Source organism: Lactuca virosa, chromosome 8, assembly GCF_052849685.1.
Source record: "Lactuca virosa cultivar CGN04683 chromosome 8, Lactuca_virosa_CGN04683_v6, whole genome shotgun sequence".
Classification (NCBI taxonomy): domain Eukaryota; kingdom Viridiplantae; phylum Streptophyta; class Magnoliopsida; order Asterales; family Asteraceae; genus Lactuca; species Lactuca virosa.
Genome location: NC_136433.1, coordinates 53,886,366 through 53,905,319, shown reverse-complemented (window position 1 = coordinate 53,905,319; position 18,954 = coordinate 53,886,366). Strand labels below are relative to the sequence as shown.

General features: G+C 36.5%; 1 long non-coding RNA gene across 3 annotated transcripts; it reads left to right on the top strand.

Moving 5' to 3' along the window:
• The first annotated feature begins 1,840 nt into the window (after nt 1–1,840).
• LOC145129826 (uncharacterized) lies at nt 1,841–5,169 on the top strand. 3 transcript variants are annotated; one of them, XR_013717675.1, is made up of 7 exons: nt 1,841–3,230; nt 3,349–3,435; nt 3,638–3,756; nt 4,039–4,151; nt 4,288–4,404; nt 4,527–4,634; nt 4,992–5,169. It is a non-coding gene; the product is annotated as an uncharacterized LOC145129826 (long non-coding RNA). The 3 variants fall into 3 exon arrangements; XR_013717676.1 differs by lacking the exon at nt 4,992–5,169 and having other exon boundaries at nt 4,288–4,409; nt 4,527–4,780; XR_013717674.1 differs by lacking the exon at nt 4,992–5,169 and having other exon boundaries at nt 1,844–3,230; nt 4,527–4,780.
• The last annotated feature ends 13,785 nt before the right edge of the window (nt 5,170–18,954 follow it).

Sequence of the window (18,954 nt, the reverse complement as noted above, 5' to 3'; positions counted from 1 at the left end):
GTATTGGGATATAGCCAAAAAAAGATATGCAATTAGGATTTTTAAATATAAAAAGCTATCTTGTCGTCACGACACATTGGATAGACCCCTCTACTTGGGTAATGAACAAACGAGTTATTGCTTTTGAACTTTTTGTGCATCCTCACACGGGGGCACGATTATTTGTAATTTTAGTAAGCGTTATAGAGACTTATAATTTAAGCGACAAAATCTTTTCTATTTCGTTTGACAATGCAAGTAACAATACCGTCGCCACAAAAAGATTAATTGCAAAATATAGACCTATTTTGGATGACTCGTTTTTTCATACTCGATGTGTTTGTCACATTATTAATCTAGCAATACAAGATGGTTTAAAAATGATAGATTCGACGATTGAAAAATTCAAAAATGTGTTAACTAGAGTTTTTGGAAAAAATAAGCTACAATGGAAAAATATCGAAAGTTTGCCATTTCCATTAACGTAACTCCATATAGTCCTCATTGGGATGTTGACACTAGATGGAGTTCGACGTGCATGATGTTTGAAAGTTTGACACGTCAAAGAATCACTTTGCAATTATTTTACGACACAATTTCAAAAGGAAAAAACCCGGTTTCGGATTTTGATTGGGATTTGATGGAAGAGTTTGTGGAAATGTTAATTTTTTTAAACAATCAACCACTTTTTTATCGGGTGTGTATTATCCTACAAGTCCGTTGTTACTAAATGAATTATGGTTGATGTACTCGCAATTGGAGCGTTTTGAACAAAGAAGTGAAATATTTGTTTTGGTTACGAGACCAATGAGAGAAAAATTAGTCAAATATTTCAAAGAAATGCCACCATTTTTTACTTGCGTTGCGACATTAAACTCATGTATAAATGTTATGGGAGTAGAGGCTTTGATTACCAAAATTTCCATCTCTTTAAATTTGCACAAAGATGACTCAAACTACATCCGTAACCAAATACAAAATTTTAATAATATTTTTACTTAGTATGGCAATATGTCAAACACTTTTGCAAGTGTAACCAACTCTACTAGTGGTGCATCAGGTAGTAGTGGGGGTCGAACGGATTTTCATATCGACCTCTATAACTACCTTTTGGAGGAACAAAACAAACGAGCACTCACAATAACCCCTAGTAGAGAACTTGGAATTTAAATGGGGTCAAACTTTTTAAAATTCATGAGTGCACCACAATTTAAAATTTTGGATCTTTTGGCTTGGTGGAGAGAAAATGAAGCACAATTTCCTATTCTCTCTGTCATGACCCGCGATTTACTAACCAACCAAGCTTCCACGGTAGTTTCAGAATCCGCCTTTTCTTTTAGTGGTAGAGTTTTATCAAAGTTGAGAACGAATCTTACCCCAGTTGCGGTAGAGGTTTGCGTTTGATTGAAGGATTACTTGGATTCGGTGGAACGTATATAACATTTGGTATCACTAGAAGGCCCACTAGCACAAAATGTTGAACCGGAGATAATGGATGAAGAATATGCACAAGGCTTATCAACACCTCCGGAAGTAAACGAAGACGAAGACGAAGACGAAGATGAAGAATATGGTATTGATGAGACCCCTAACCATTTGCGTGGCGGTTGAAGAACATTTTAGTGAAGGCGAGACGAACTGGAATACCACAAAAACTCTTTCTATTTGGCAAAATATTATAATGCCACTTTATTATTATTATTATTATTGTTATTATTATTATTATTATTACTATTATTATTATTATTATTATATATATATTAAAATTGTGGAGGAAAAGAACAAACATTTTTTCAAGTTTTGGTCCTTTAAATTACATTTTCGATCACTTCATTTTTGTTTGTGTGTCACTTTGAATAAAATTGGGTTAAAGGGGTTGAAGCTTTTCGCTCCTTCCCGATCCTTCCACTGTCTCATCTTCGAACTTCCCCCACCGATTCTCTCACCCGATATCTTCCCGATTGTTCTATCTATCCATCCACTTTTGAACCATCTCCCTTCTGCACAGCTTCACCTCTCTTCGCTTCTTCAAGAAAATCGGCCTACTCCTCGATTGTCGGCCCCCACACCGGCGATCTGTCACCGATAAGCACCAGTTTTTGGTTCCTCTTACCACTCCGGACCATCATCTGTCCTCCGATTCAACCCCACCATATCCCTCTCGGTCTACCACATCCTTCCTTCTCGGCACCCATAGAGAATTTTGAACATTCAAAACCTTCACGACGAAGAAGACGAAGAACAATCGAAATCATCTGCTCTGTCGGAATTTCAAAAAACCCTACACCACCGGTGCTACGAGAGTACTCATCGGAACCCCATATAGGTAATATTTTACATATTATTTACGCTCAAATCTCGATTATTTCTCCAAATCCTAATGATTTACTATTTTTTTACTTTGATTTGTTGTTTCTTCGCCACCGGCACCACCTGCACCGATTCCCCCGGTGGAAGAGGATGAGGAAGACGACGAATATGAAGCGAAGAAGAGTTATTCCCACCGCCTCTTCGACGTTCCGCTGTCCATTCCGATCCACCGGTTTCCTTAATTGATTTCCCTCAAAAACAGCCGACTACCAGATGACACCCACCGATACATCACCAACACCCTCCGTCGCCAACACATCAACATCACTCACTGTTCCTCGATTTTGCTTTTACCATCGCATGCAATTGATCCAAACAAATATTGAAAAACACGTTGACGCTACAAACCCACACAACCAAAGATTAGGGTTCGATTTTAGGTTGCGTCTGTTTGCTCCATCTCTATTGTTTCGATTGCCTGCGGTGGCAGAACAACGTTAAGTTGTTGTGGTCATATACGCCTCCAACTTCGCATCGCCTTCATCACTACGACTTTAGATTCTGTCTTTGGTTATGGTGTCGTGTTCTTCCCCAAATACTATTGATACCCATTGCACAGCTTCACTGATTGAACTTTTTTTTTGTTGATCGACTTCTGCTTAGCTCTTCTTTTGGACCACAGTTCCTCCAATTTCCGTTGATCTTCGGTGTGTACCCTACATTGAAGCTTCTTATTGAATGCAATCACTTCAGGCGTCGAAATACAGTCGATTGAAAAGGAAATCCCCTTGCCGGCTTCCACTTGCCCTTCCTCTTCAACACCACTAACGTATCATGAACGAACTCAATCATCTTCACCACGTCGATAGTTTAATAGTTCAAATTTGACTGAAGATTTTAGCAAGGTCGATCACCTGTTGCAATTTCCCATTTGCGTTGTGGTATGTTATTCATCTCTTTGCACAAAAAATATCCTAATTTCTCATTTATATTTCAATCGAATTCTTCCATGAGTGACAGACTCCATTCTTTTTTCTGTTTTTATGTGTTGTTGTCCAGTTAATGAGAATGATGTGTTGCTTGGAACCAAAATTATCTTTGTTTCTATTTTGGGATTTGATTCCCTCCGTTGGGGCAGATGGTCAGGTATTTTCAACAACAGAACCAACTGAAAGGGTTTATTAAATGTTTTTGTCTGTTGAAACTTTTTGGGGAAAGTGAATGCATAAAATCGTAACATTTTTTTACTTTATGAGTTTTTGAAGAATTTGTTCTATGTACTCATATGTTAAAAAAAGTAACTTGCTTTCAGTTAATAAAGTATTTTTTTTTCATTTCTGATATCCAGGTAAAGAATTGACGGATATAGACAGAGGATCAGGGGTAGTTTTAGAATCAACATAATTTTTAGATGACAGGGGACGAAAAAAAAGACGAAGAGACTGTATCTATTTGCATTACTTAAAGGTGATTTTTTTTATGATGCCCAGTTGATTACTATTATGTTGAAATGGAAGTCACTGATTGAAAATAGAAAAGAAAAAACTGCTCACATATCCATAGCAACCGACCACTACCCTTTTCTTTCTCTTTTCTGTTGGAGAGCAGTAAATGTTCGATTCTTTCAAAAAAAAAATAGCTGCGATTTTGAAGTCTTGAAGTTGTAGAGTGAAGAGAAGTGTGTTTTCTACTAATGTTTACTGAAGTGAACATATTGGATAACAAAATTGATGTTTTTCATTATAATAGTTTTGGCAAGGATATGGAAACTGGTAGTGAAGATGATGATAAAAAAAGGGTAACCATAGAAGGGTGAATCAAGCGTTAGTTTTATAATCAAAGTCTTACCGTTACCACTTAAGGTAAAGACTACCAAATCTGTTGAAACTCATTAATGAAAAGTGTTTTTCCATTTTCATAGCCTTCAACACATGAATCAAGTTAAGATGCAGAGCATGAATTTCAAGATAATGCTCACAAACATGTTTTTTGTGACAGGTACAACTACATTTTGATATGTTGAAGTTCTAACTTCTTAGCAATATTTGCCAATTCACTACTGCTTTTGGTTGGTATCCTCTTTTTTTGGGCAAAATATGTGTCGCACCTTAATAGGTAAGGTGCGTCAATTTTACTTTTTTTGATGTATTAGAAGTTGAATCAATCTTCAAATAACAATGTTTTTATGTCTTCTTCTGGTCCACTCCACTCCATACCTAACCAAAAAAAACAACAAGATGAACATACAAGTCTTTAAGGACCGGCTGAAGGTAATCCAAGATGCTACGACTGCAAGAGAAGAGAAGTTTGATAAGCTGCAGAAGGAAGAGCGCATCAGGGTAGAGGTATCAACATACTTCCCATTTGTTTCTTTCATTAGGTAGTTAGTTGGTTATATCAAAGTACAAAAAGAAAGAGTATGTTGTATGTAATGTTATAATATAATATCCTCAGAAGAGGTATCAGCATACTACTTGCTATTTTATCCCCATTTTTTTGTTTATCGAGACTAATTTGCTGCTTAATTATGTTAAGCTTTGCTGAAAGTATTTCACCAAAAATTGTAAATTTGATTTTAAAGAAAAATAAATAAAATAAAGCTTCAGATCTTGACAAATAAAGTGTTAACGATTGTTTTCACACACATATTGATAGTATTGTGATTGTTTCAACTTCATTAATGAGTCTAATTGAGTTTGCAGGAACTATAACAAAAAAGACGTTGAAGGCTTCCGAACCCCGCTTTGACACTTCTCTAGTTATTATTATTATTATTATTATTATTATTATTATTAGTTAACTAGTTTCTAAACTCTTTCTATTTCGACGTTTGATGTATGTTTTAATTATTTTAATGAACCTATGTTGCAGTTTGTGTTATATATGAGGTCCTAAAAATGTTGTTTTTTTTTTTAACTTTGTAAATTTTGGATCGGATTCAAACCTGATTGGATTAAACCGATTCGGATTCGGGGAAGGGAAAACCGGTTTGAAACAGGATCGAATCTTTGATGAAACCGGATTCTGATTGACGTCATCGAACCGGATCGGATCGGATTCGGCGTTTGTGCATCTTTACAGGATACAGATCTAACAGATCACTACAACATATCATCATCCTATATACCAGGATACATATTTAACTAGAGCATAACAACATACAGTAAACCAAGGTATCAATCCAATGAGCCTATCAATCCAATGAGCCGGCCTTAGTGCCTTCGACTCGTAAGTCCTAGTGGGAAAAACTCACCACACACTAGTCAAAATCCACAAGTCAACCGAGTCAACACAGCTGAGTCAACTCAGCATAGTCGACTCAGTATTGGCGTACTCTGGAGGTACACGGGCGTACTCGAGGTCCGAGGTATCAGGGCCAAATGTGCGGACGCGCGGCGTACCCTTTGGTACGCCCAACATACGCTACAACCTCTTTCTTAACCGATTTAGAGCTTAATACTCTGACTTAACATGTCTAAATGCAGATCCATGTCCTAAGTAACGTTTTTGACCATAAAGTTTCACTCTTTATGGTCTTGCATGGCTAAAAAGGTCTTAACACCAAAAAACTCAACCACTAAACCCATTAAGACCTCAAAACACATGCATGGAAGGAAAGATACAATTAAGACTATATTTTTATGCTTCTAAACATCTCAAAGTGATTGAAAGGACAACTTAAAGGGGTTAGAGTAGCTCATATTCCAAATACCCAAATAATGGGACCAAAATGACATAAACTCCATGGCTAACTTAGATCTATGCATAAAATCATCAAGTTCATAATTTTATACCTCAAATGGATCTTGAAGGTGAGGTGTTCCTAGATCTAGAAGTCCTTGATCTCCCAAGATGATGCTTCTTTCTTCACCTTGCTTCAAAAGCACCAAACACACACACACACACACACTTTTGAGTTCAAATGATCACACACAAGGGATTAGGGTTTCAAAGGACGCAATGAAGGATGGAGGCTGAAGGGGTAATGAGGAATGAAGAGTTAATGATGTTTATATATGGACCAAACCCTAAAAATTAGGGTTTGAGGTTTCATTATGTACGCCCTGCATACGTGGTGTATGCCCAATGTACACAACGTATGCCCAACGTACTACCCCTAGTCCAAAATTACCAAAATTCCACTATGGGCCTTTTTGCACTCCTTGTACTCAAGGACTAAAATGCAATATTTATTCAAACATAGGGCTACAATTGAAATTACCTCAACATCGAGATGTTACAACATTAATAAGATGATGTAATAGTTAGGATCAACAGTTGTAACTTATTTGATATAATAAAGGGAAATTATTTGAGTATTATGTGATTTATGTGTAATTATTTGTAGTATATGTGCTTACGATAATATAATAAAAAAATTAAAAAAGAATAAAATATGCGTCTAAAATAGAATAATAATTAGGTCGAATACTCTGGACGAAAGTTAAAGTAGTCGTGACAAGGATTCCAGAGATATAAGGAACTCTTAAATCAGACTTATAACAAAGAAGTTATGGTTTGTCGAAGTTTCGCGATTCGATCCGATTCGGCAACACACGTCGTAAATAGTAAATTTTTGTTAGGTTACTTTTTAGTCTTAGTAATCTAAAAAAAAGCCGTAGTGGTTATTAAACCGAGAGCGTACATATAGAGAACGTCCAAATCTGACTTCATTAGAGGAGTTATGATTTTTCTAAAATTCAGTGTAGTAGTAGACAACCAGATATCAAATTTTAGATCGGTTGATTGTTAGCTGAAAGTATCTAAACGAGATTTAAAGATCTTGTGAATAGGATTCCAACGATAAAAATACAGTAAAAAACGGACGTCGGATGACAAAGTTACATAATTTATACGAGCTTTAACAGTCTACACCTATGTAAAATAAATAAAGTCAAAATTAGCCGACGGAGTCTAATGAAAGTTGTAGATCACGTCGATAGCTATGCGTAGATATAACGAACGTCAAATGAGGAGCTCGTATGAAGAAGTTATGCAGTTTTGAAGTTTAAAAATAGTTGCACGCGTGTGCGCCTCGCGCACAGCCTTCTAGAAGGCAGCCATGTAGAAAGCCACCATGTGTCAGTGCACCTGAGGAGCCACGTCGACCCTATGCATGGCGTGCATGGCCCCTGCACAAGTTTAGAAGTCCGAAGAAGCCCGATATCTAGTAGTTATCAGCGCGGAGTTCCGCCAGTGCAAGTTTCAGACTTTTATCCAAAGAATCTCTATAAGTTAAATTACAGTCTATATTATTTTAGTGTAATTTATGTTTAAAGTCCATAGTCATCGTGATGAATTTATAAATAAGATTCGCCAATAGTTCCAATGTCATATTGTTTATTGATCTACTTATTGGGATGATTTCTAGGTTGGATTTAGTGAGGTGTTTAAAGTGGGATTTCCAAATATACCAAATGGACCCTACCTTCGATATGATCCTACCTGGTTGTCTATTATTAGCTATAGATCAGTAGACTTTGGAGTTAATGATGGATCTAGTCTATCTTTATTCATAAAGAATATTAACCTAAGACTTAGTGTTAATTGAACCTAGATCACGTCAAAGAAAAAGCCAAGTGCTAAAGCGAAGCTCTGTCTGAGTTTTGAGTCATCACTTTATCAAGTTGGTGTATAGTTACTTTCATCTTACACATAGATATAAAGTATTTAAGATAATTACATGCTATAGGTGCCTATTATCTGTGTTCTTGATACCCATGCTAGATGAATGATTTATACATGTTTTACTTGATTTAAGTTGTAGAAGTATTTTTATATGTATATATAAATATATTGGGTAAAGATGGGTAGATAAAAGATGATGAGAGATGATGAGAAATGAAAGACGAGATGGATGATGAGAGGCCTTGTCTTTAAAGATGATCTATTCGTCTAGAGGAGTATAGATGACGACCACATACTATTCTAGACAATCTAGTGAAATGCTAGCAGGCTCGTAACCTGTAGGTATTTTTGAACTAAGTGTTCACCAGGTGTACTCCATTCCCTCCCCCCATGGTTGCCTTATTGACATATATTGCTAATGTATCCCCTAAGCATTATTGTTTATCCCGAAGATGATTCCTTAGGATAGGTCCCCTAAATTAGATGCTTTAGGGATAAAAAGTAAGGATAACGGGAATGGGTAATCGGGTTAAATGTTTTGATGAAAATATATAATTAAAAGAATTTAATTATTGTGGGTTGAAAACCCTATGTGCTCACCGGGCCCCAAGCCTAACCCACTCAGACTCTTATATTACAGGTATTGGCACGAGAGCGCAAGTGTGATGTTATGATGAGCGATTTATGGATGCTTATAGGCCAGTAGTTTAGATAAACTAGTGTAAGGGCTGTATTATTTCCATTTATGCTTATGTATTGTATTAATGATGACATCCTAACGATTTTAATATAAATAAAATACATTTCTTCGGAAATGCTTTGATAATATATCTATCATATTTTGGGAACAAATTCGGCAATATTATTCTTCAAAAAGGATACTCTGATTTTAATTAAGAATATATAAATCGGTCTTTTATGGCCGTGAAATTAGGGATGTTATAGGTAGTATGAGAGCATTTGTTTAAGCGAACTAGGAATTTGTAGGATTTCTAGACTTAAACTTAGAATGCTAAGTGATGATTGTGATATGAGTGTGCTATATGTAGGAAGTATTTCCGAATAGACACGAGCATTAGCTTATTTTAGGGAAGATGCATAAATTGTTGTTATGTGCTAAATGATATAAGTTATAGCTATAATATGCCTTATATGCTTTAGGATGCTATTATTTGATCGGATCTATGGTCTATTGCTGACCGGATCTTGGAATTTTATGTGTTCAGGATTCTAAATGTTTAATTACTATATTAGAACTAGCATATAACTTTTTGGAGTGATAATGAAAATTATACGTCTAAACCTTCCTTGTCTTATTTCTCGTCTCTATACACTAAAGCCTTGATTTTTTGTATAGAACGTCATGGTAAGAATGCATAGCGAATTAGGAAATCTAATGGAAATAAGCCGCTCGAGCCTCGTGTAGTCGAGCATGCACCAGGAGCGATGCCTGCAAGAGAGAAACTCATGATGGCAGGAGTACAAGCAATGATCTGGGCTATGACGGCTAAACAAAGGGAAGAAGTGAGGCAACTAATTCTTAATAATGGAAGAGAGCCTACGACACCTTTTGAGCAACCTGAGTTGAACTTAGAACAGTCGAAGGAAGGAAATTATAGTAGGACTGTTAGTCGAGTAGAACACCAAGTGGTTAGAAGAAATAACCACGAGGGTGGGAATGTGTAACATCCCAAAATTCCAGGATAAAAATTTCATTTTTAATATAACTAAAAACACTATTATAACTTTGTTCACACATTGAAAAGCTTTTCAAATAAAACATTTATCAGAGTTCATTCCCAGAAATCACATATTGCGGAAAACACGGGTGTATACGCTGTGATCGTCCCTAGCTCCTTTACTTGAAAACTGGAGGCACCTGAAACAAAAACTGAAAACCGTAAGCATGAAGCTTAGTGAGTTCCCCAAATACCACATACCATAAATATCAACTGATCCATACATGCCATACATAACCGTGAGCCATACATATCATTCATATATCATAATCAATAAAGGTGCTATGTGTCGCACATAGTCTTCCAATTATGCCACGGGCCGCCACGTGGTCTTTCTTGCCAAGCCGAGGGCCACCCCTAGGTCTTACAGACAAGTGCCAAGAGCCACCTCCTGGTCTTCCATGCAAGCATCACAAAGACAACTAGCATATATACTACTCTACTTAGCTATTTAGCATACAGTGTGCTAGGAGCCACCTCTTGGTCTTTCATACATAACGCATAGGGCTAACCCCCGGGTATTCCTACAATACATAAACCAAATGGGCCGACATTGGTGCCTTCGATCCATACAAATAATAAGGAGACTCACCTCACACTGCTGAAGTCCCGCGGATAAAACTATGGCTGCTGACTAACAGATCCCCAAGCTGTCAACATCAAAACAACACCCTATTAATAATTGGGTTCCAATGCATAACCATAACTCCATACTTGGGGTAAAGAGACTATTTTACCCCTAACCTAACTTGGTCCAAAACCAAGGCCCAAACTCAAACTCTGGAGGCCCAAAAGCCAAATAATCAATTAAGGCCCAATATATGGCCCAATTTTCCAAATTGGGCCCAACCCCTTACATGGGCCTTACCCTAAAGCCCATCCACATATCCCATCCATACACATGTTCTCAGATGGCCCAACAATAACCTAAACACGTAAGCCCAAAAAGGAAGGCCCAACTCAAAGCCCAAAAAAAATTAGGGTTTTCACATAAAATGACGATTAGGGTTAAGTGTTCTTACTTAACCCATTAAGGACTTAATCCATTAAGTCCGTCACTCCACTATGCCAAACATACAATATAATCGGGCATAAGTCATAACTTCAATCCACTGGTCTAAACACGGGTCCCAGCAAGTCCAAAACTAGCATTTCCAAAATTAGGGTTTTCTAAACCCTAATTAGGGTTCCCAACCCAAACACATGCCAATTAGGTCCAAGATTAAGTTTTTAGGTTTATTAATGTTAAATAAGTCGGGCACCACCCACTACCACATCAGGCAGTGGTGGCCAACGGCAGCTCACAGCGGCAACATCCACTTCACGGCGGTGGTGGTGGCGATTTTGCCAAGAATTCATGAACTAAACCCTACATGAACAATCCCACGCCAAAACACACACACATATATGCACACAACCACCTAAAGCGTTGGTTGGCGGTGGTAGGATGGCGGCATGTGGTGGTGGTGGTGGTTTTTCCTTTGGTTTCCGGTCAAGCAACACCCAAGAACAACTTTAACTGAATAAATACACACATAAACACGATTTCACACACACACACACAGCCACCTCTCATGGTGGCTGGTGGTGGCAGAATAAGGTAGCATGGTGGCTGCCATGGTGGTTATTCACGTTTCCGACCACCTAAACACACCCACATCTGCGACATGGATTGAAACTAACACCCACACGTCAGAAGTCACACACCAACGGATCAGCAACCTCACCGTCGGAGGAAGGCGGGGGCCGAAGAACCCACGAATGAGAAACAACAAGAAGCGGCGATGGCGGTCTGGTGACAACGCAGCAACAAAAGAACGGGGAAGAAGATGAGGTCGAGAATGACAGCGACGACAACCATGACATCGATATCTGGTCCTCCGATCTTTACTTGGTGCGACGTCCCCGGTTTCCTAGCAGTCTTTGTCATTGCCGACAACAAGAGCCGCCAGTGGACGTTCGGTGGCTCGGAGCTTCGAGTGATCGAAAAGACGAGAAGGAGTCGGGTGGTGGCGGCTGGTGGGTTCAAGCATGACGGCTGCGTAAGGAGTAGGGTTAGGGTTTGGGTGATGCCTCTTCAAACGGGAAAGGAGGGGTATCGGGTTTAATCTCGTCTCCAATTCAAACTTTAAAGCCAAAATTACAACTATGGTCCCTCCTCACTGAATTACTTTCAACATAAGTCCATATGTTACCATTTAGCCCCCAACTTTCAAAAATCTTTTCAATTTAAGCCCAAAAACTATAAAGCAAGCCCAATTGATTATTTTTTAGCCACATGCTCAATTATTCCTTACACCACAAACCCGAGAGGCACTCTTTAGACCTCCAACACAAAATATAATGCCCATCACACAATTTTTAATTAAAACCCTTTTATTTAAATTTTTATATATCGAAATAAAATAATACTTAAAATACATTCTCGGACTTTATGGTTTGTCTTCGAAACGATGTGTTACAACTCCCCCCCCCCCCACTTAAATTAGATTTTGTCCTCGAAATCATTCCTTACCATCCCCGACACGCCAAACAGCCTGAGCAACATGACCATAGTCCCGAGCAAACCACGGCCTTCCTAAGGCAACTGAAACCAACCCTCGCAGACTCTCCAATCCGAAGATAAAAGAATTTATTGCAACATAAACACGTTTACTCAATCTGAAATCTGAAGTCTCGAGATGGTCTGACTTCCTGACAGACCGCCCATACTGAATCATTATAGCTGAATCCCGCTCCCTTATCTCCCAGCTAACTAGTCATCCTCTAATAACTTGAGGTTTTCACTAGAAAATAGAATCACAGACCAGATATCCATGCAGAGCACTTATACTTGACAGAAGGCTCAAATAATCCTTCGAGTAGAAGATTCATCCCTGCCACGATTAGCCTCAAACGAGAGCTGCGCAACATGGTCAAATCAATTACTCTGAGATTATTTAATCCAAGTGCAAGTGACTTAGCATCTTCCTGTCCACAAGCTATGTTGGAAAAGGTGTCTAAGCTCATAACTATAATTGGTATGTAATTGACCCGGTAGTAGCATGGTCCATTTGGGTTGCATTCATCAAAGCAATATGTTAGGAAGGATATTTGAGTAAGAGGTTAATTATGATTTATTAATATATTATAAGTATAACATATTAATTGAGGAATCATATTATTTAATTAAGATTGATCAATAATTAATTTAAGGATTAATTTAGTGATCAAAAGAGACTAATTAAATTGATACATATGAGTTGGGCTAATGATCCATGGTTTGATTTGTGATGGGCTTATGGGTTAATCCATGAAGTATTTATCCAAATCAAATGGGTGGATCATAAGCTTATAGGTATGGATTAGGACTACACATGACCCTTGATATTCTACATATATATATATATATATATATATATATATATATATATATATATATATATATATATATATATATGTATTCATAAGCTAAAATTGGTTACACCTTGCATTCCAAGAAGTAGAATCTGATTTCTAGTCTCCATAACCTCTCTCATATTCATCCTAATTGTTCTTGGTGTTTTGTGATTCCATTTGACGCATCACACTTGGGGTGCTAATCTTTCTTGAGGCCAAGTTATTCAAGCTACTACACAAGGTAATATTCTAACTAGTTTTTATGATTCAAATATCACTTTGCATGCTAGTTTAGGCTTCATGCTTTGGAAAATGTGTATTGCATGTATAATTAGAGAAAACTTAGATCCAAAGATTTAGGGTTGTATGTGCACAATAGGAATGTTAGAGTACATAAAACCCAAATAGTGGTATCAGAGCCATGGGTGTTTTCTATTATATTGATGCAAGTGTGTAATTTTCAAAGCTGAAAAAACTGCATTTCGGGATTCTGCCAGGGCCAACTCGCCGAGTCCATCTTTGAACTCGACGAGTTGGATGAGTTTCCTTGAACTCGACGAGTCCTTAATGGGACTCGACGAGTTGATGCATCTGATGGCAGAATTTTCGAGTTTGTGCCATGTTTTAGATTAGGAACATTACCACAAACTGTTTTGGTTCATAAAATTCGATTTTAATGATATGGTAATGTCTATCCCCATCCAATAACATGATGTTTATCAAACTATAAGATAACTACTTGTTTTTGTGATATACTAGTTATTTGGAAAATTTGAAGTTATCATGTACTATGAATCAAATTAGGTCAAATTGGTAAATGATCATCATATCATAATTGGATTAGTTAATTTGATCTATGTGTGTTCTTGAAAAAGTTCCATAACTTATTCTCAAGTTATGGAATATGAAAAGTTTTTATTTATGAAACCATTAACTAATGTAAGTTATAAAAATTCAAAGACTCTTGAAAGGTTTCATAACTTGTACACAAGTTTGGAATTGGAAAGGTCTCATTCATGGAACATAAAAGTCTATAAGTTATGAATTTCAAAAGTTTTGACAAGTTACAAAACTTGCCCTCAAGTTTTGGAATTTGAAAAGTTTAATTAAAAAGTTTTAATTTGAATATTGAATTGTAAAACATCTAGTAATTGAAAGGTTTCAAAAGATGCAACTCTTGGGTTCATAACTTAAAAATTAATTAAATAGTTTTAATTTTGAATTTTTAATAACCTAGATGCTTTGAATAGTTCAATTACACCTTATGGATTTTATTAAATTGATTAAAGTGTTTAGTTAAAAGAGTATTAATAAATCCATAACTATATGGTTTGAATTTAATTGAATTAAAAATCTAGTTTAATTAAAAGATTAAACCACCTAGTATTTTAAATGTTTAAAATACACCCTTATACTATATAAAATTAAAATTTTAATATATATTATATATGTATAAGTTAAAGGTCAGTCTTACCGTTAGTAGGCCTCACTCACGAAGCTGGTCTATAAGGAGGGTATAAGGCTACTACCTATAAAATGGTGGTTTAATGGGTGTCTACTCTCACCCACCGCTTCCTTGACTGGTGGAGGGTCGTTAGCCGAACGGGTAGGATAGGACACTAATTCTCATTAATAAGTATAATGAAAATTATTAAAGTAACTAAAATTTTATAAATCCCCAATCATAGTTACTTTAGGAAAAATGTGAAAATGGTGCTATTCCATGAAATTGCAGTTTGCACCTTGTTAAGTCATTAGTGGAGCGTGTGTGGTTAACCGGCACACTAATTTGGGACTGACAATGTGTGGCAAAGGGTAGCTTGATGTTAATCATGGATTAATGGAGTGTGTATGGTTAACCGGCACATTGATTAGGTGATATGTAACATCGAGAGTACCATGCTAATTTGCATGGTTATTCACACCTTGTTTGTGATCCTCGGTATCCCAGTCACAAACTTGAGAGGGCATAATCGAGATTAAACATGCCATTGAAAAGTTCAATGAATCTCAAAAGATCTAGGAATTTCAATTCATTTAAAAACTACAATTCATTTTCGTTTTTCATGGTGGAAATTGGTAAATCGTCATTTACCTACATTCAAATAATTTGCAATTGGATTACGACATCCCTCTTCCGAATTGTAAATTATTGTGTTGGGTCCTAGCCTTAATATTTCATTTGGGTGGTATATTAAGGACTTAAATCAACTTACTTGAATTTCTCCCTTGTATATGTCTAGTTCAAACAACTATGGTCTTCCCGAATCTTATGGAAAAAGCTTTCCTCATGAAGATGATATTCCCAGAAATCATACTTCACTTCCTCCACCTCCTCCAGTTATTCTCCCTAACCCACAAGTTCAAAGACTTGAAAAGTTCAAGGTCACTCAAGCCCTATTGGATAGCAAACACCAAGATGGAAGGCCTGTGTGTGCACATGTCTTGGAGATGAAGTCACACATTGACAGGATGGTAATGTTAGGAGTCGTTGTGTCAAGGAAGTTGGTTGTTGACTTGGTTCTTCAATCACTTCCTAAGTCATATGGTGAGTTCATTAGAGATTACTATATGACAGAATGCGACATATCCCTTATCGATCTTACCTATTTGCTAATTGCTGCTGAATCAGCAATGATTTGGCGCACTGGTAATGCAAATTTGATTGGAATATCTACTTTCCAAACTTCCATGGACATTGACAATGGTAACATTGGAAGTCCAGAAAAGATTTCTCTTTCCAAGGGAAAGGGAAAGGCTAAGTCTGAGATTGTCCCGTGTACCATTCCAAAAGAGTCTGTTTGTTTCTATTGCCAAGAGAAGGGGCATTGGTTGCGAAGCTACCCTGACTACCTGAGAGATCTAAGAGATGGTAAAGTCAAAACGTATGACTCTGCTTCAGCTAAGTTCACTATCTAGCTCTATTAAGTTCCTACTTATAGATTCTTAATACATGATGTGATAAGATTGCATTTTGATGTTTTGTAGGATCAAAGAAGAGAAAGGAAGCTTGAAAGAAGAATAAGTTGATTCTGATTGCGAAGAGATGGATTTCGATCGCATAGTTTGATGTTCAGAATTTTGAGCTACTGCTTAAGAGTTATGATAGATTGCTTAGAAAAATGTAGCGACATAGTTTTCATATGTACTTGCATTGTAAGGACAAGATTTTCAGCGTTTTATAAATAAAGAAAGAATTTTGATTTTATCTTATTTATATTTCCTTGCAATGACATTTGTGAAAATTGATGTTTGTATGTTTCTATTTTTAGCGATACAGATTTGATTCTTTCGTTTGTGGTAGTATCTAAATTTACCAAATAAGGAAAGATTCTCATCACCAAGTCTCAATTGGATAGAAACATGGAATCACGCAACTTGTATTGTATGATGAATGAGAATCTTCATCTTTGGGAAATTAGGACTAATTCCTTGTTCACATGTATATATGAGTCAAGTGACGGACTCGGGGATCTAGTACACGTAGTTGTGCACTGGTCAGGTCCACCACAAAGAACAATAAGACTATTCGTCATGATTTACTAAAAGCTTAGTAAATATGGTTATGCTCACAATATTAAGTGTAATTCTGAATCATTGAAAAAAATTTCAACGTATAGCAGACCGAATAAGAAGAATCAAAGTAGGCAGAAATATAAAAATTTCTCCAATCTGAAAGGAAAGGAGAGTACTTTAGTATCGTGTTTTATGATCATCTTAGTGATTATGAAACCATATCACAATTGATCCTCTAAGGACACCTTGGTGCATTTGTATGGCCAAGAAGAGGAATCGTGAATTATTGAAATGGTTAAATCAAAAGGTAAATCATACTTTGTTCCAAAATCGAGTCGTGGGGTCATTCTCCAAGATTGTACATTGAGTGACATGATCTTAAGAAGGTTTATAACACACTCATCAAATGTGGAATAGAAAAGATGTTTTCTTACTCCTGCACATTTGAAATTGGTAAGTTGTTATGTCTTGGATAAAACAGAGACCAACTAAGACCATTTGTGTGAAGTGTTTGTCTTGATAAGCAACCGCACTAACTCTTGAATATTTGTTTGTCAAGTAATGTTTCTTGACAAAGAGAGTCTTATATGTCAAGAGGTCAGTAGGAGTCTTAAGGATCTTGAAAGTTTCAAGAAATAATCAAGAGTAAACCTATTATTAATCATTAGCACATGACTTGAGGTTTGTAACCTATCGTGTTGACATATTCTTATTTTTTGTGCCCATTCCAGTTAAAGTTGACTATGCATGTGAGTTCTATGAGTTCTAATTTGTTTGCATAACAACTTGGAAGCAATGGTAGGCCCTTGAGCTGCCAGGTGGCAAGAAATTAAGATTGAACAAGTTCAGTTCATATGAGTTTGGATTTGTCACTAACCTTGTCCTGTGATTATGGTTATATCAAATTCACATGGATATGAACACATACACCATAAAATCTAAGTGTCATAAGGTTTCTCTCCAATTCATGAAATGATTGTGAGGAAACGCTTTCACTAAGTAGATTTTAAGGAGATAGCATTTGTGATATTTGCATTCTCAAATTCGATTATGATTACGACATCCCTCTTCATAGTTCGAATTGTGAGAAATGGAAAAAGGTCTAAACATTTGAGACTTGTTGCTGTAAGTTCTAAAATTGTTTAGACACACATGTGAGTTATCTAAGGAAAGGTGTATGAGTTTGAGAAGCCTAGATAAAGTCTTATCGAAGCGTCTTGTGTCATAAATCTGAAATTTGGTAAGAAAGTCAATAGGTATTGATTTCTAGAAGTCCAGTTAATTTCTGGGTACATGTCAAAGCTAGTGGGAGCATAAGTGTTATGCTAATAATAATGTTGTTAGAAATATATAACAATCTGATTACCACGAATAAAAGGCTCGGTTACCAGTTACTGGGTGACAGATATATATATTTAATGAGATTAGATGCGGAAAGATAAGAAGTGCGGAATAAATAAATACTGGAAAGCTATAAATGACTGAAAGCTATAAATGAAATAAATGACAGTATTTAAATGACATAAAACGTTAATAAAATATATAAATATATATATATATATATATAGTAGGTGGTGTTAGAACGGGACTTGTGGAACGACTGTTTTGTCAAGTTGTTAGTCAAATAAATGACTAACAGGCTTAGGGTTGGACTGGATCTTAATAGACTGTGTCTCTATTTGTTCAAAGTTCAATCCGGTAAGTAACAATAAGTTCTTTTTATGTAACAATGAATTGTTTACAAAACGATACAAAATACACGGGTAATGTTTTTTGTATGTGGGTATGGGTTTTTTTTTAAGGTGATTTGATGAGGTTGAAGTGGGTATTTGGAGGGTGGTAGAAGGTGGAATAAGGTTGTAGTTTTGGTGGTATAATGTAACAAAAAGGGTGATGTTGAAAGAGCTTTGGGTGGTTATGAATATAGATTTTCGTAGTAAATCTCTCTGGATAGCCAATTCTCTCTCGCGTCTCTCTGGGGTTTGCAGTGGTCAAAAAAATCGCGGAAAATTCCTGGATGTAGGTAAGGTCTTGAATAATCTGCGCTGAAAATCTCTCCTGTAGATTCTTCTTGAGTTGTGCTCGGTGAATTTTTTCTTAACTTGCAAATTCTGATGTCGAAAAACAGCAAGGTGGTGATAGTTGTGGTGATTTGAAAGGGTTTTTGGAGGAGGTTTAAGGAGGGTATTTGGAGGGTGTTTGGAGAGTATTTTGAGGTTGGCTATATGTTTATTCTTCTTGAGATGAGAGAGTAATAGGAGATATATTACAAGGAAACACAAAACACACACAAAAACTCATGTAAACATGCATCTATATATATGCAAATGAATCAAGCAACTCTTGTTTGTTTAAGGAAAAGTAATGAAGTGATTGATTGTAAAGGTTGGAAGCACACATGATG